At 42.1% G+C, this 18,224-nt stretch overlaps 1 protein-coding gene across 2 annotated transcripts in view; it reads left to right on the forward strand.

The window, feature by feature from the left end:
- The window catches only part of ARHGAP24 (Rho GTPase activating protein 24), a 737,825-nt gene that overhangs the window by 509,722 nt on the left and 209,879 nt on the right, over nucleotides 1–18,224 (forward strand). The gene's annotated exons all lie outside the window — the stretch shown is intronic.

Below are 18,224 nucleotides of genomic sequence, written 5' to 3' on the forward strand. Positions count from 1 at the left end.
ATCTATTAAAATTATCAGAAAAGTGGAAGGTGCACATCTGCACGGCAATAGAAATGTTCCCCAGAACACTTTCACACTTTTCAGTTTTGAGCACTTTCTGTGTCTAAAGTGGTTCTAAATGCTCAAAGTTTTTTTTTTTTTTTTACATTAAAAGGAGAAGTACAGCCAAAGCTTGTTTGGCTGCACTTCTCCTGTGGATCACAGGAGTTCAGTTCATTCTGCACTCCTGTGAGCCATTTTCAGCAGACAGCGGACTGAAGTCTGCTGTCTGCTGACGTCACAGAGCCGATCCAGGCTTGGGCAAGTTCATAACAATGGAGTCACGAGCCATCCACATGCCTGGACTGGCACTCGGCTCAGCCTCTCAGCAAGCTGCTGAGAGCCTGAGCCAGCCACTCCCGCCCCCTTTACAGCCCAGCACTCCAGCGAGCACTGGGGAGGGGGCAGAGCAGAGAGCTGGTGACTGGCAGTCACCAGCTCTCTGCTTGGGGAGCTGGAAGAATCGAGTGATCGGTGGTGTTAGGTGGCTCGGTTCTCAGTCTGGTGAGAACAGGGGACAGATGCAGCATTGGACCGATGCTGCATCCAGCTAGGTAAGTATGATTCTAGAAAAAAACGTAATTCCATACTTCACTTTTAATGCATTCTATGCATTAAGGCAGTAGTTCTCAACTCCACTAACAGGCCAGGTTTGCAAGATAACTGGAATACATCACAGGTGATATCATTTCCTGCTCAGTGATTGCAGTATTCTAGTCTGCATCTCCCAAGGTAATACTTAAAATCTGGCCTGTTAGTGGGTCCTGAGGACAGGAGTTGAGAACCACTGCATTAAAAAACTTTCTGGGTACAGCTCCCCACTCACCCCTCCCTTTATCCCTTTATACTTACCTGATCCCCATCTCCATCCAGTGATGTGCATTAGAGAAGATACTCTCGCAGGTCTATCTCTCCTTATTGGCTTACACAGCAGCAATAGCCATTCACAGCCAGTGAGCCAGTAAGGAGAGATTGGGGGTGGGGCAGGGATGGGCTGCACTCTCTGTGTGAATTGGGGCCCTAAGGGGGGGGGGGCAGGACTGCTGGCAGGGAACAAAAAAAAAGGCTTGGGTCTGCTCTGGGTCTCGTTCTGCTCTGTGCTAAACCATTGCACAGAGCTGGCAAGATTAACATGTTTCGTATTTATTTTAAAAATAAGTTATTTCTTTCACAATCACTTTAACCTTAATTAAAAACAGACTTTTGTTGCATACATTTGCAAAAACATGCAAAGCCGCATCAAGGCACCTTGTAAAAGTTTGGACCTTAACTCAAAACTATCATAGGTGCCCAATTATAGGTCATGAATATAAATAGCAATCCACAAAGGCAGCTCTTGCCGCCTCAAAGGTTTAGCAACCAGAAGCACAAGATCCCTCAATGTAGCTGAAGATTCCCAATGTATTTCTGTACAAAATCTAACAAAGCAGCAATGGCAACAGTTCAAGTTGCCATGTCCTCTCCATCCTAATTTGTCCCTCTGCTTTAAGCGCCAAAATTGGACGGCACAATGAAATAAGAGGGTTTTACTGTTAAACGGTGTACTCACTACTCTAGTTTAGAATACAGAAAACTCCATTTACATATTAATCATAGTATAAACACTATAGAACATAGAGAAAATGATGTGGACTATTTTTGTTTTGTTGGTGTGCTGGGCCCTGTTTGATTTGTCCAACATACCTTAAACGTGTTCTTTGGTTAAAAGCTAATGGTTCATTTCATGCACTGTAGAGCAGATGGGCTGTGCCTGATACTTTGACAGCTTCAGTGCTGTGAAATAGTTGAAAGCAATTGCTTTCTTGTTGATGCTTTGTCCAAATAAATTACAGCAAATAACTAAATGTATTCTATCTATCTATCTATCTATCTATCTATCTATCTATCTATCTATCTATTCTATCCTTCCTACTGTATCTATCTATCTATCTATCTATCTATCTATCTATCTATCTATCTATCTATCTATCTATCTATCTATTCTATCCTTCCTACTGTATCTATCTATCTATCTATCTATCTATCTATCTATCTATCTATCTATCTATCTATCATCTTGCAATCCTAATGTGTGAGTTCACCTTTTGAGAAAAATTGAAACAGTGAACCAACACCGATCAGCTAGAGCAGGGGTGCCCAACCAGTGGCCCGGGGCCACATGTGACCCACGAAGCCCTCTGATGTGGCCCACGGCCTCCTGTTCTGGGATGGAATAGAATACAATACTGTTATTAAAGATCAGTTTTATTACTAAAATCACAGTGTATATATGGGCATATCTGTTCTGCAGTGGTTACTTGGCTGCTTACAAACTGATCCGCCTGCGGGTTGCCTGCACTGAGCCATAGACTTCTGTTATTACCTGCGAGTTTGGTGAGCTTTCTGAAAGTGCACCAAACCTGCAGAATATAATAGACGTCTATTGCAAAGTACAGGAAAGCAAAAGGTACACTGCGTTGCACCAGCGGTGCGGGTAAACTGTAGCGCATCTGTGTGAAAGCAGCCATGGGCCCCTTTCACACGGTCAGTCTGACCCAATTGGACCCTTCATTTACCTCTAAGGAGTGGCAGATGTAAACCGACTTGTGTCCTACCTCCAATCCAATTCGGTATAGTGGACTGTGTCCGTGTCTGCTCTGCATATACAGAGTAGACACAGACCTGCTCCGCTCATTGTGGCCCGTGACCGGTTACCAAGTCGATTAAGTGGCCCTCGCTCTTCAAAAGGTTGGGCACCCCTGAGCTAGAGGATGTTGAGATAGTAAACTTTAATGAAGGGAGGTCCGGTCAGACACAAGCTTTAAAGGGTTAGTCTACCTTTTCAGAAAAAATGAAAAGGTGAACTAACACACAACATCCTCCCAACAACTCCGGTCCCTGTTGTACTTACCTTCATTGGTTATGAGCTGTCAGTTCCTAAGCAGACAGTGCTTATTTGAAATCCCTGCTCACCGCCCCCTTATTATCAGTCCTTTCAACGTGGATCAAAGTGATTTTGATTGGTCAGCACCGGCACACTGAATTGCTCTGATCTGTCCTGGAAGCCCTGCAGAAATAAGGGGGAGATGAACTAACACTTTAAAGCTTATGTTTGGCTAGGCCCATCTTCCCCAATTAAAGTTTACTCTCCAAACACCCTATAACTAACCACCTTATAGGAAAAAAACAAGCACTAAATACTCACCTTATGTTATGGTCATGCAATGTGCAGAGTCCTGAATCTTCTATCTTATGGAGTGCAGGGTGGGACGATCCTTGTTCAGCTGTCCACATCACTGCCTGGGTGAGGTGGACACTTCCCATTGACTGTCCAGTAGCAGAGTCCTCCCATGTGCCCAATGAAGTTACAAAGAGGTGTAGCAACAAGACCAGTGATTTTCAGACTTGACTAATGCCGCGTACACACGATCGGGCTTTTGCCCGGCCAAATCGGAATTCCATCGGAGAAAAATAGAACATGTTCTATATCTAAACTCCGATGGAATTAGTCAGAATTTCCAATGAAAAAACTCTGATGGGGCCACGCACGAGAGGAATATCCAATCGTGTGTACGCGGCATTAGGTGGAAAACAGTTTTGACGGTTTTTTTTAGGTAGTGAATGGGTGGGTGGTTGATGTAAGCTATAGAGGAAAGCAAAATGTGTCTGTGGTGAGTACAGAATGAAATAGGAAGTCTGTCATACCTGCTGCTTCTTTTTTTAATATGTTGCAGAGAGCACTAGATGTTTCTCAGATTGTTATTTTTTATTGAGGGGCTTCTAAAAATGAAACACTGTTGAACAGATGGAAGCCTACTGAGTCGCTTGAGACCTGCTAGTTGGAACAAATTCTGTGGGCTAAGATTGTGTTCTCCATCTTACTTTGACCATCTATAATTAAGACTTCTTTGTCCAGGTGCACTCAGTTTGCAGAGGTGATGTGAGAGGTCATTCAATTTCACGTTTTTGATAAAGAGCAATCATTGACGTTGTTAGTTCAATGAATGGGCTGTGGACTGTCACACAGTGTTACCAACCTACCAGATTGAAATTTACTGGCACGACCCCCGAAATTTACTGGCACAGCCACGTTTTTACTGGCATTTCACAAAAGTTACTAAATTACATTTGTAGGTGCAAATTTCAGTATTTAGGCTACACTTGTATTTAGTGTTCAGTATTCAGTATTTAGGCTACACATTGCTATTTGCCTAGCGTACATTTTTAGGTGCAAATTTCAGTATTTAGGCTACACACAAGTGTAGCCTAAATACTGAAATTTGCACCTAAAAATGTACGCTAGGCAAATAGCAATGTGATTTAAGGTAGATATTAAGGTAAAAAATTTTTTTTTTGTTATTTTCGATATAATAAGGGCAAATTATTTAGTCACATCACCCCCTGCCTCTATCCCCCTCTGCCACCAACACCCCCTGCCTCCATCCCCCTCTACGGTGCCACCAACAACCCCTGTCTCCATCCCCCACCCTCTGCGATGCCACCACCCCCTCTGCTGTGCCACCATCACCCCCTGCCTCCGATTTTCCCCTGCCTCTATCCCCCTCTGCGGTGCCACCGCAGCCATCATCACCCCCTGCCTCCAATCTCCATGTGCAGTTCCAAGCCGAACCGATCTAGGCTATTTTTACTGGCACATTCCCGCAACCACGGACATTTACGAACGGGGGGAAAAAGTGCCCGTTTTTACGAACTGTCCGTAAAAATACGGACGGTTGGCAACACTGCTTTCACAAGGATACACTGTGGATTTTAAATAGACTTGCACTAGTGCGCATTAGAATTTTTGTAGATTTGTTTCATATAAATATGCACATCAGCTTTGCATATTGGGGTATTTATGAAAAGCAAATCCACTTTGCACTACAAGTGCACTTTCAAGTGCAGTCGCTGTAGATCTGAGGAGGACATGCAAGGAAAATAAAAAACAGCATTTTTGCTTGCACATGATTGGATGATAAAATCAGCAGAGCTTCCCCTAATTTTAGAGCTTCCCCTCAGATCTACAGCTATATACAGCGACTGCACTTTCAAGTTCACTTGCAGTGCAGAGTTGATTCCCTTTAGTAAATCAACCCCATTGTGTTGTTTCATTTATGCACTTGTGTAATTATCGTATGCTGATGTATGTAGGGTGTATGATCACATGGGCTAGCACAAAGGTATATAAATAAATACACAACACAAGATATAATCCAACACTCATTTATTTACTTGGAATTTATATGGCCACGGTGTTATCCATAAGGGGGTTAAAATGTATTAAAATAAATAATTAAATAAATAATTAAATAAATAAGCCATCTTGGCTAAATATGTATTTAATAAGGAATTAACTGGTGTCCATCCAGCCAAAGCTGGACGACTACTCCCCCGCTTGGACAACAGCATGACTTTCGGAAGAAAAAGGGGACGGGAGGGTGGGCGCTGCTCAGCTGACTGGAGCGGTCTGATAAGCCTGCCACACCTGGATCCTTTATAACCTCCTACAGGGCGGGATGTTCAGCCGACCGTCCGGCCAATCAGCAGCTCCTCCACCTTAGCCAATCCCAAGGCTGTTGCTGCCCAGGGACGGTGCGGACCTGCAAGATACATACTGTAACACAGCAGGAGAACTGTATGCTCTCCCTTTGAGCCAGCCCATGTTGGTCCAGCTTAATGCTGTGACCTGTCATACTGTTATTTTTTCACACATGTTTAATTACATATTTATATAGCCCTAACCATACTGGAACTACTGCTACAGTAGAAGATTGCGTAGACTTTATTGCTTTGGATGGAGTGAAGCCTCGTACACACGACCGAGAAACTCGACGGGCGAAACACATCGTTTTGCTCGTCGAGTTCCTTGTTAGGCTGTTGAGGATCTCGGCGAGCCAAATTTCCCCATTCCCATCGAGGAAAAAGAAGACATGCTTTCTTTTTGGCTCGACGAGTTTCTTGCTGGTTTTTGCCTGAGAAACTCGGTCGTGTGTACGAGGCCTTAGCCATGTGCATGGTTCTGCCATCACCTCTATGTTGCTCCTGGGGTGGATCACTATGGGGTCTATAAAATGCTTTCCAGTGGTTCTGAGTATTCCTTTAGAACTGTAATATACAGTAAATAATAGTACTACAAAAATATACATAAAACATCTTCAGAAATAATTCAGAATAATAGCAATAATAGAAAACCAAGTTTACAATGAAACATTTCCCGTCATTCAATATGATCATAATATCCTGTCTTTCAAATCTTATATTGTCACTTTTTACCTGCATTCAGAGGATACAGCATGAAAGAGTCATATCCTCTCTTTGATACAAAAGTTTTTTATGGTTTCCAGATATATCAAAGAAATAACAAAGAGGAAATATCTTGAAGAACTGTGTGCCAAATTTGTGGTCACTTGTGATCATAGCATTGCTGATTTCCTTACATTCCAGTTCTATGACATTCACTATTATTTTGTGATGTTTTTCTGCATAATTAAACAATTATTTGTATTACATCCTGTTATATTCCAGCGAATAAAGCAAACCTTTCATATTACTTAAGCTGGCCATAAGCTAGTAGATTTTCCAATAAACGTTTGTACGCATATCCCTATGAACATTTGTATGGAAATTCTTTGTACCCTTGGTGACTAGATACATGTTGTTTGACAGTACTTCAAAATTGTGTTTACTTTTAACAATTGATTTTGGTATGAATGTAGACATTATGGCGCCGCTCAAAGTAAAGGTGAAAGCCTATCCCTGTGTCCCAGAACATGGGGGTGCAGGCTTGTCTTCATAGCAATCCAGAGGGCTAATAAATATAAAGAGGAAAGGATGCCCGCTACTCCTAACCAGCCCAGGTGACTAAACGATAAAGGGTGGCCTCAGCCTACATGTCTCCACCAAACCACATACCAAAGGGTGTGTGGTTTGGTGGAGACATTGTCTGAGGTCACCCTTTATCATTTATTAGCCTGGGCTGGTCGGGAGTAGCATCAATCCTTTTCTCTTTACATCAATGTGACCCCACTAACTAATAGAAAATTGAACGACGTTCTTAAAATAAAAAAAAACCTTGAACAAAACGATTATCGTTTAAAGCCAGATTTAGTCTAACTTTCCTGTTTGATGGTTAAACATACGACCTGTAAGCATTTTTTCATCTCCTTCGCTGGCCCTGGGTATTTTATTGTATTGTATTGTACTGGGTATCCATAAGCATTGAGACAGCATAGAAACAGTTTAAAGCTGCCTGTATTTATACACTATTAGCCAGATTCACGTACGGGGCTTAAAGTAATGCGGGCGTAGCGTATGTAATTTACGTTACACCGCCGCAAGTTAGAGAGGCAAGTGCTGTATTCACAAAGCACTTGCGTCCTAAGTTACGGCGACGTAGCGTAAATGTGCCGGGGTAAGCGCACCTAATTCAAATTGTGAAGAGGTGGGCGTGTTTTATGTAAATAAAGCATGACCCCACGTAAATGACGGTTTGAACGAACGGCGCATGCGCCGTCCGTGGACGTATCCCAGTGCGCATGCTCCAAATTATGCCGCAAAGACTCATTGGTTTCGACGTGAACGTAAATTACGCCCAGCCCCATTCACGGACGACTTACGCAAACAACGTAAAAAATGAAAAATTTGACGCGGTTCCGACGTCCATACTTAACATTGGCCTTGCCGAGACCCAGAATCTGGACAGGAAGGGCAGCGGGGCTGGGATAAAGTGGAACCGATCTGTATTTTCCTCCTGTAGCAGCTGACAGTAGGCTTCTCCTCCTCTCCCTCTCCCTGACATTGAGCTGCTACAGGGGAATCGGTACCAATATATTCCACCGCCACCACCCATCCTGTCCCTGTTCATCTTCTTTCTGCTGACCGGGTTCCCTTTTGCTCCCCCCCCCCCCCATTGTTTCAGGATGGATAGTGGGGAAGAGGCCAGTACATATGTCACACATGCATATGTGTTGGAGCTTTGAGGTGCACACCCTAATGCAATAGGCTGTGCACACCTTTGACTATAGCACAGATAAGTGGAGGCAACAAGGGGAATTCCTTAGGCCCCATCCACACCAGAATTCTTTGTAGCTCAAAGCTACACAACAATAAATAGTAGAAATCCCATTGTTTTGAATGGTGTATGTTCAAACCTGAGCACTCAGATACCTGTTGCTATATGCCTGTCGCACGAAAAAGTACAAGAATTTATTTTCACACATTTTTTAGCTTTAAAGGCTTCGGTGGGAAAGCCTGAAAAAATGCACGAAAATGCGTGTTACGTGTGTTTTTCAGGTGCTCTCATAAAAAAAGGCTATGGGGCCAAAAATGTCCAATTCTACTGTAAACTTTACTCCAGATTCTTCACTCCAAAAACAGCCCAAAAAATTCCCAAACAAGCACAAAAAACACCCCTTAAATTCTCCTGAGTACACTATGCTCAAATTTGAATGGGGCTTACCCTGAGACCTCAAAGGGTAACTGTACTTTCAAAATATATTAGCTTATTTAATTTATTTAGGTATTCCAAACAACTTTGCAAATGTGTAAGTAATCGAAAGGGGTTGTAAAGGTACAATTTTATTCTCCCTAAATAGCTTCCTTTACCTTAGTGCAGTCCTCCTTCACTTACCTCATCCTTCCATTTTGCTTTTAAATTAAGCTTATGGCCAGCTTAAGTAATATGAAAGGTTTGCTTTATGCACTGGAATATAACAGGAGGGTGTCCTATGCTTACATACTTTTGCCAATAAGTGTCCCTCACAGTAGTGTACCAAGACGGAGGGTCGATCCGCCCTGGGTGAAACGCATGAGGGGGGGATGCCATCCCGGGGATGTGGACCATGGAATGATCTCGAGAGGAGATCGCAGCAGGGCCGTCCTAATGAGCGGACGTTAATGCACGTTCCCAGCTTTGTAAACAATGGGGGTTATTTACGAAAGGCAAATACACTTTGCACTGCAAGTGCAAACTACAAGTGCAAAGTGCACTTGAAATTGCACTGAAAGTGCACTTGCTGTATATCTGAGGGGGACATGCAAGGAAAATTAGCTTGCACATGATTGGACTCGGGACAGGAGAAGGTCGTTAAGTGTGACACAGTGGATTTCTGGAAGAGGCATGCCAGGGGAGCTGGGTGTGAAGCCAGAGGAGAGACTGTGGGGTTTGTGTTAAATTGATGCAGATTGCGGGCGCTAGGCATGTGCATTTCGTTTCGTTCCGAATCGAAATTCGGACGAATTTTTCATTATTCGGACATTCGGATGCATACGAATTCCCGAATTGCAATATTAATGAATTTACCGAATCCGAACGAACGTTTTCGATTCCGAATCGAAAACCCGCGGACAAAATTCGATCGGAATTCAAATTTTTTTTTATTTTTTTTCGAATTCCGATCGAATTTCGTCCGCGGGTTTTCGATTTGGAATTCGAAAAAATTTTTTTTTTTTTTTTTTTTTTTTTTGGAATTCCGATCGAATTTCGTCCGCGGGTTTTCGATTTGGAATTCGAATTTTTTTTTTTTTTTTTCGAATTCCGATCGAATTTCGAAATTATATTCGAAGAGAGAATTTTCGAATTCGACCGGATTTTTCGAAATTCGGTCGAAAACGAACGAGTTCCGAAAAATTTAACACATGTAACGAACCTAACTTAACGAAATTAATTAAATAACGAATTAAAACGAAACAAAACAAAATTTTCCCTTTTGCACATGCCTAGCGGGCGCAGGATTTGCAAGTTGGGCTAGCTGGGATCAGTAGTCCATGAACCAATACAAGCTGCTAAATTATTGGGCCACACCAGAGCCCTGCCACATGTGCGGGTAAGTATTGCGGGGGGGGGGGGTTTGGGTGCTATCAGTGCCATATGACCTGGGGGGTGATGGTTTGCCGCACCCCCCAAAAGAAGAACCCACCAGCCGCCACTGCAACAATCTACCATTGTAAACTAATGCCACGTACACACGACCGTTATTCATGTCATGGAAAAAAACAAAGTTTTTCTCAAAGTGATTCCTCTCAAGCCTGCCTTGCATACACACAATCGTGATAAAAAATGCTTGAGCAAAGAGCGGTGACGTACAACACGTACAACGGCACTATTAAGGGGAAGTTCCATTCGAATGGCGCCACCCTTTGGGTTAATTATGCAAATTTCCCTTCTCATAACTTGCTTCTGAGCATGCGCGTTTTCTTCCCCATTGTTAAAGCCTAAAACGTGACGTGAAAAACGACGAGAAAAAATAGAGCAGGCTCGCCGAGAAAAATGCTCTGGAGACCACACACGACCGTTTTTCATGGGCAGTTTAAAAAATTGCATTTTTCTCGTCATGAAAAACGGTCGTGTGTACGCGGCTTCAGTTTGGCTTTTGGTAAAAAAAAAAGAAAAATACAGAAGCAAAGCCGTCAAACACATAAGGAGTGACATATGTCTGTCACATGATGGGCAGAGGTGTCTTTGTCATGTCAATTGACAGCTTGGCCTCACCTATAAAATATGCATGAAGCAAGATGGAGGTGCTAAATTTGAGAAAAACTAGGTACAACTTGCAGCAGTTTTTGCCGTGTATATTAAGGGTTAACAACTTGAAACTTTATAGCAGCATCAAACAAATCTGTCATTTTTTGCTGATCAAGAAAAGATTTATCATATCTCTGTACTTCGCCTTGCTTTGTAACTGCAGCGGTAGTGCCCAAATCATATAAAAAAAAACAACAAAAAAATGTAAAATCTTTAGTGATGTGGTTCTTGCAGCTTGTAGTATTTGCAGACAGTGTAACACAGAAGAGATGAGGTTTGCACAAATTTCTGTAGGAAGATTCTGTTCTACAGCCCTATTGCTCAATGTGTTCAGACAATTTACACCGGATATCTCCAGATGGTGATTGCCAACACAATAAATAAGATCTTAAATTAACTGTAAACAAAGGCAACAGGCTGTTACGGAGAGACGCTCCATGGGCTGATTTCAGATTAACCACTGCGCAAACAGATGTACCTTGTGTGATATCTCCCCTGTAGTTGAAGTCAGACTACCACACATATAATAATAGAATATAAAACACAGTACTTGATGTGTGTTTAAAAGATATGCTGTTTTGAAATAAACGCTAATCAAACCTGTTCTATTAAAAGCTGAGTTTTTAATGGTCTAGAAAAAACAAAGTTTTTTGTCAACCCGATCGTTAAAACGGCCTTGCCTACACACGATCGTAAAAAAAAATGCTCTAGCAAAGCGCGGTGACGTACAACCCGTACGAAGGCACTATAAAGGGGAAGTTCCATTGGTATGGCGCCACCCTTGGGGCTGCTTTTGCTGATTTTGTGTTAGTAAAAGACGATTCGCGATTTTCAGTCTGTTACAGTGTGATGAATGTGCTATCTCCATTACGAACGCTAGTTTTACCAGAAAGAGCGCTCCCGTCTCATAATTTGCTTCTGAGCATGCGCGTTTTTTTCACGTCGTTAAAGCCCACGCACGACCATTTTTTACAACGTTAAAAACATCAACAAAAATTAGAGCATGTTTGAAATTTTTATTGCCCGCATTTTACATTGTGAAAAATGCTCTGGAGCCCACACACGATCGTTTTTAATGACATAGAAAAAACGTAATTTTTTACAACCCAAAAAACGGTCGTGTGTACGCGGCATTATGCCACGTACACACGACCGTTTTCCTCAGCAAAAACCATCAAGAAAAATGTTGGCAGAGCTTTTTTTCCAACAAAAACGGTCGTGTGTATGTTTTTCGTCGAGAAAACTCAGGTTACGATGTTTCAGTTATGTGAATGGACAGAGTCAGTGATTACCGGCTCCTACCCCACTCTCCATCCTGACAATTCCAGGGGGTGGAGAAGGAGCACGGAAGGGGAGAGAAACACGGTGGGATACACGGAGATACACGGAGGGATACACGGAGGGATACACGGTGGGATACACGGAGATACACGGAGGGATACACGGTGGGATACACGGAGATACACGGAGGGATACACGGAGGGATACACGGTGGGATACACGGCGGGATACACAGCGGCATACACAGCGGGATACACGGAGGGAGAGAGAAACACGGGGGACATGAAGAGAGAGAGAAACACGGCAGGGGACATGGAGGGAGGGAGACAGACTGCAGCAAAACGGAGGGAGCTGGAGGAGGACACGGGACAGTCAGCGGTGATCGTGTGTGGAGGAGTTACAAGCACCAATCATATTATATTATTTTAAATGTTATCAATTTTGTTTTTCAAAAACTGAAAAGGCTCTTGATGTAGTGCAAATTGTTGTTCAAGTGATACTGCGCTGGTCTAAAAATTTTGTGGAAATTAAATTGATTTAAATAGTAACACAATGTAAATAAATGAATATATATAGTTGCTGCTGCAGCAAAAAAAATGTTGGATAAACATCAAGTACAAATATAAAATAAAATTATGCTGCGCTGCTGTGGTATGACTTAAATACAGTTTCTATCCCAATTGTATCACAAAATTAGAGATATAACCGTATATATATACAAACAATGAAAATAAAGTGACTTAGTGCACACAATAAAGTGCAATCAATATTGAAAAAAAAATTTATTTTATATTTGTTCTTGATGTAGTACAGTGGGTAAGTAGTTAGCACTTCTGTCTAGCAGCACTGGGGTCATTGGTTTGAATCCCAACCACTACACCACCTGCCTGGAGTTGCATGTTCTCCCTGTGCCTGTGTAGGTTTCCTGAGGGTACTCCGGTTTTCCCACCCTTCAAAGCCTTGCTGGTAGGTTGATTGGCTCCTATGTTAATTGGTCCTAGTATGTATATGTATGAATGTGAGTTAGGGATCTTAGATTGTAAGCCTCTTGAGTGCAGGGACTGATGTGAATGTACAATATATACAGTATAGATGTAAAAGCATGTAAATTAATGGTGCTATATAAGTACCTGAAATAAACGCAAATGATCTGTTAGACCAGACTAAAGCCTCATACACACGATCGGACATCAAACAAACTTTCCCTTGGATTTTTGTCCGAAGGGAGTTGTCCGGTCACACCCATAGCATACACACGCTCTGAATTTTTCGGCAACACGAACGTAGTGACGTTTCAACGTACTGACGAGAGTTTAAAAGAGGAAGTTTAATTCTCCGGCGTCACCCTTTGGGCTCCTTCTGCTAATTGAGAGTTAGTAGAGGTTTCGTCTGTGTGAATTCACGATTTTCAGTTTCGTGCAATTTTGTTCGTTTCTGAACGTCCGTTCGTCAAGCAGACATGTTGCACAATGGGGTTGTGCTAACTTGACCCACAAAAAAATATAGAAATATGTTTGATTCATATAACCAAAATACACTAATGCAAAGTAAAGACATTTATTTTTACTCTGTCAGTATCACCAGCAAAGCAGCTTTTAGTATTATCACATTATAAAGAAGAAGAGAATGTGCGCTGCTCTTCTTGATTTCAGAACTTGCCGCGTCACGAATGTGCTCTTTCAAATATGAACGCTAGTTTTACCAGACAGAACGCTTCCGGCTGTTCTTTGCTTCTGAGCATGTGTGTTTGTACTTTGTACAAAAGTCTGATTGCTTGCTGTACACACGGTCGGACTATGCACCATCGGACTCTCGTTGACGTAAAGTTTGTCCGTTTGCAGACCGAACTTTTTGTCCGATGAAACCCGAAAAAGTTTGTCCGATGGAGCGTGCACACGGTCGGACTATTTTAAAAACTTGCTCATTTTGAAGTTTGTTGGCAAAAAGTCTGACCGTGTGTATGGGCCTTTAGAATGATTTACTGGCTGTTACCATCCTGTTTTATTATCTTTGGGTGCCAGTGACAAGAACACTATATTCGCGCCACCCCAGCTAACTATGAAACAACTTAAACTGGATCTAAGAACAGATTTATTGTTTCCTGTTGACGTGGAACTAAACCCTCCTATACGTCAAGGACAGTGTCATCTTAGCCTATATTTAAATCTGCGTTTGACATGGTACTGAACACATGACAAGCTACAGTATGGCACGAGCCATTTTAAAAGCTTTAAAGTTCAGTTAAGAGTTCACACTGGGAACTGTGAAAGTTATCATCAGAGACATGCAGTCACCTACCCAGTAGAGGCCAAGCTGATGCTAGGGCTTCCATTACACCTCTTGTCCTGGAGTTAGTGACAGGCTGTAACAGAATGAGGAGTGGAATGGGTGGCTGTGGTAGGTAACACGGGTGGTCTGGTTGCACACACCACCTGCAGCTCCCTGGACACAGGAGTTTTATTCTAGTGTATTTTTCAGCCTCTCAACATTTGTGTGCTTGAAATTACCTTAATTAAAATTCCATAGCCAGTACAGCCCTGTTAGCCTTAGCCTGCTCCACACTACAACACATATCAAGGAATACACAATACTCTATAGAAAATTGCATCATAATTTAATGCAACCAGTACTATATAAAAAAAGGTTCCCAAATACCTTTTTATCTTTGCTTTTGTAGAAGGTCATGTGACCAATATTCCCATTTTTTAAATCTGTACGTCCAGGTCTTCCATCTACCTTGCCAGGTGGAGCTGCATGCGATGTAGGCAGTAGAAACCTGATGGAGCATAGTAAGCCATAGGCATGGCTTGTTATAGTTTACATACATTTTTTCCTTTGTCTTAGGGACACCTTTTATCTTCTCCAATTTTGATTTGTGTAGTTTCAATCTGGGGCATGTGCAGTGCAGTGGCAACAGTACCAAAGCCTACATGAGCCTGCAGATTTTTTCCACTGCTATCAAACAAGAGCAATTCGCTAGCAAGATATTTTTAGAAAATGGTAGACTGCTGAAAAAAGAAAAGCATGTAGTTAGGGTAATTCAGTAAAGCCTCGTACACACGCACGGTTTTCTTGGCAAGAAACAGAAAGAAAACTGCTGGCAGAGCTTTCTTGCAGAGTACACCGTACGTGTCTACGAGGCTTTGCCAGATTTCTGGCAACATGGCCCTTTAAAAGGTCCTGCACCAGATTCAAAATGCCAAGCTGGCAGTTTTTGAAGCTTCACCAAACTTTGTAAAATTAAATTACTGCACCAAATAAAAAATAAATAAAAAAATGACATCCAGTGCATAGACAATCTGGAGGTAATTAAGACCAACTGTATGTTTAGTATAGAGACGGGCAGAGACCAATGGTAGGTTTATGTATAGAGACAGGCATAGTGCCTGTCTCTGTATGCTGAGAAGCATGTTTGCCACCACTACCACCTCCCCACTTTTCACTGGTTGTCAAGCACATTGTCATCTGTACAGCCTACAGCCTTTTAGCAACCACTGATGTTCACCGTCTGGCAATCCTGGTAGGGAACCTGAGACACTAGTTCCTTTTCAAGTTTGCTCTCTTCTCTTGTGATTGACAGCAGGCAGTGGGCAGACTCTATAGCCAATAGCAAACTGGCTCCACCCACTAAACATGCACCTCACACAGCATCTGTTGTTGCAATCCTGACCTTTAGGAAATGTCTGTATAGGCATGCGTTGCCATGCCCAGACAGGAATGTTACAGAGTTTTAAACCATGGTAGACTTCACAAAGCCAAAAAAAATCTTTATTTTTGATTCCAAAGGGGCCCATTAACCACTTAAGCCCCTGACCATTTTGCTGACCAAAGACCAGGCCACTTTTTGCGATTTGGCACTGCGTTGCTTTAACTGGCAATTGCGCAGCCGTGGGACGTGGCTCTCAACCAAAATTGACGTCCTTTTTTCACACAAATAGAGCTTTCTTTTGGTGGTATTTGATCACCTCTGCGGTTTTTATTTTTTGCACTATAAACAAAAATAGAGCGACAATTTTGAAAAAAAATCTATATTTTTTTACTTTTTGCTATGATAAATATCCCCCAAAAATATATATTAAAAAAAATGTTTTCCTCAGTTTAGGCCGATATGTATTCTTCTACATATTTTTGGTAAAAAAATCACATAAGTGTATATTGATTGGTTTGTGCAAAAATTATAGCATCTACTAAATAGGGGATATAATTATGGCATTTTTATTATTATTATTTTTTTTACTAGCAATGGCGGCGATCTGTGATTTTTATCGTGATTGCGACTTCATGGCGGACACATCGGACACTTTTGACACATTTTTGGGACCATTGTAATTTTTACAGCGATCAGTGCTATAAAAATCAGTGCACTGATTACTGTGAAAATGACACTGGCAGTGAAGGGGTTAACCACTAGGTGGCGCTGAAGGGGCTAAGTGTGCCCAGGGAGTGCTTTTAACTGTAGGGGGGATGGGCTGTGTGTGACACGACAGTGATCACCGCTTCCGATTACAGGAAGTGGTGATCACTGTCCTGTCACTAGGAAGACTGGGGAAATGCTTGTTTACATTTCCCTGTTCTTCCTCACTGTGACATGATCGCGGGTATCCCACGGTCGTAGTCACAGAGCTCGCTCGCGTCTACAATGCCGATTCTGAAGGGAACATATATATACACGTCCTTTTGTACAGCCGTGCCATTCTGTCGATGTATTTAGTCATTCGGTGGTCGGCAAGGAGTTAAGAGGACATTTCTCTTAAAACACATTTCACTATTCTTTCCATTCCATAGAACTACTTTGTGTCAAATTGTGTCTTAACCTGGTTGTGTTCTGTAACCTTCTCTGACTGCCCACCACGACATGAGTTTTATCTGAGCGTTTTTGTCAATGATGTACACATTTTGGAGAAATTAGGTTTAATTTGACATTCTTTCTACACAGTTTGGGGTTGTCAGACCACCTTATTATTACAATAACTACTGCTATAAAGTCATAAAGGAAATCAATATATGAAGGCTTTAAATAATATTATGTGAAACCAATTTTTATTTTTAGAGAGGAGTCTCAAATCCACCCTCCCCCCCTTTAACTCTTACCTGTTATCCAGGGTTGTCCTTGCTCTGCTGTGATCTGCTGATAAGGTACCATAGCCCAGATCTTGTGCCGCCATCTTCCCCTCTGACATCATTGGGAGCCTAGTTGCCTTATCTGGGTTATATCAGCTGACCCCTGATAATGGGTGCCAGACCGCCTACCAACCAATGTGAGTACCCGCTCCTGCAGTCCTCACAGCTTCCAAATGTCCATGCTTTCGGGGGGAACAATGTCCCTCTTTCCTCCTCATTTGTCCCTCACTTTAGTCTGATCTAGTTGTATATAAAATGCATTATTTATCTATCAAAAAGTGTTTCACAGTGCTAAGCCTTTCATTTGATTTCTAAATTGCTGCATTTGTAAATTCCAAAAGCTAATCTAAAGGAATAATAGTGGTAAACATGCACTTTTGGGTTTAACTATTAATCGTTTTATTGTATAATTCTCTTTTAAGGGGGCATGGCAGGGGGTGTCTTATGTCTACATAGTTTTGCTAATAGGTGTCCCTCGTTCCCATCTCAAAAAGTTGGGAGGTAGGCAGTCCCTAGGTTACTTGATGGTGATTTCCCAGGAGGCTGGGGGATCAGGGTCTTGGTGAGAATGACGGCGGGGACACGCTTTTTTGACATTACAGAGGGAGGAGAAATGCAATGATAGTAATTCCCAATACTGAAGGTCCTCTTTAAGCATCAGTTTTGTATGTGATTGTGAGGAGTTACATGCTCTCCAGTTGTGATAAAAAAAAAAACTTGGAATGCTGTTGATGAACTGATTGCTATTACTCAGGCTATTAGAAAACAAGTCTGGCTTCCATTTCTACAGTGTGTTTACATACTTATTGTAAGAATTTGTCTTGGAGAATTGTAAACTGTGCTGCAGATGACAGTTGTAAGTTATGAAGGATGTAAAGTATAGTTTATAAAAACTCTATTCATCTGTTGATCCCATTTCCTTTTTTTAAAAATGTTTAAACAATAAAATGTTCTATAGTACAAAAATAAACTTAATGTGGTATTGTAATGAATAACTAGTTCAATAGTGACAGGGCTTTTTCAGCAGTGGCGGCCCTTCCATTAGGGGCGCACGGGTGCTGCCCCCCTATCCATGAGTCTGGCCACCTGATCTACATACAGGGCGCCAGAGCATTAATTCCAAGGGGAAGAGGGGTGTTTTTTTGAAGCATGTGATTAGAGCCAGAGGCTCTAATAGGCTTCAAAAACGAGTGGGCTTGGGGCGCAGAGCACTGCGCTCCAAGCCCACCCAGTTGTGTGACAATAGCGAACAAATATTGGCTATTATCACACTGAATTTTTT

The sequence above is a fragment of the Rana temporaria genome, chromosome 1 (genome assembly GCF_905171775.1).
Source record: "Rana temporaria chromosome 1, aRanTem1.1, whole genome shotgun sequence".
Classification (NCBI taxonomy): Eukaryota; Metazoa; Chordata; class Amphibia; order Anura; family Ranidae; genus Rana; species Rana temporaria.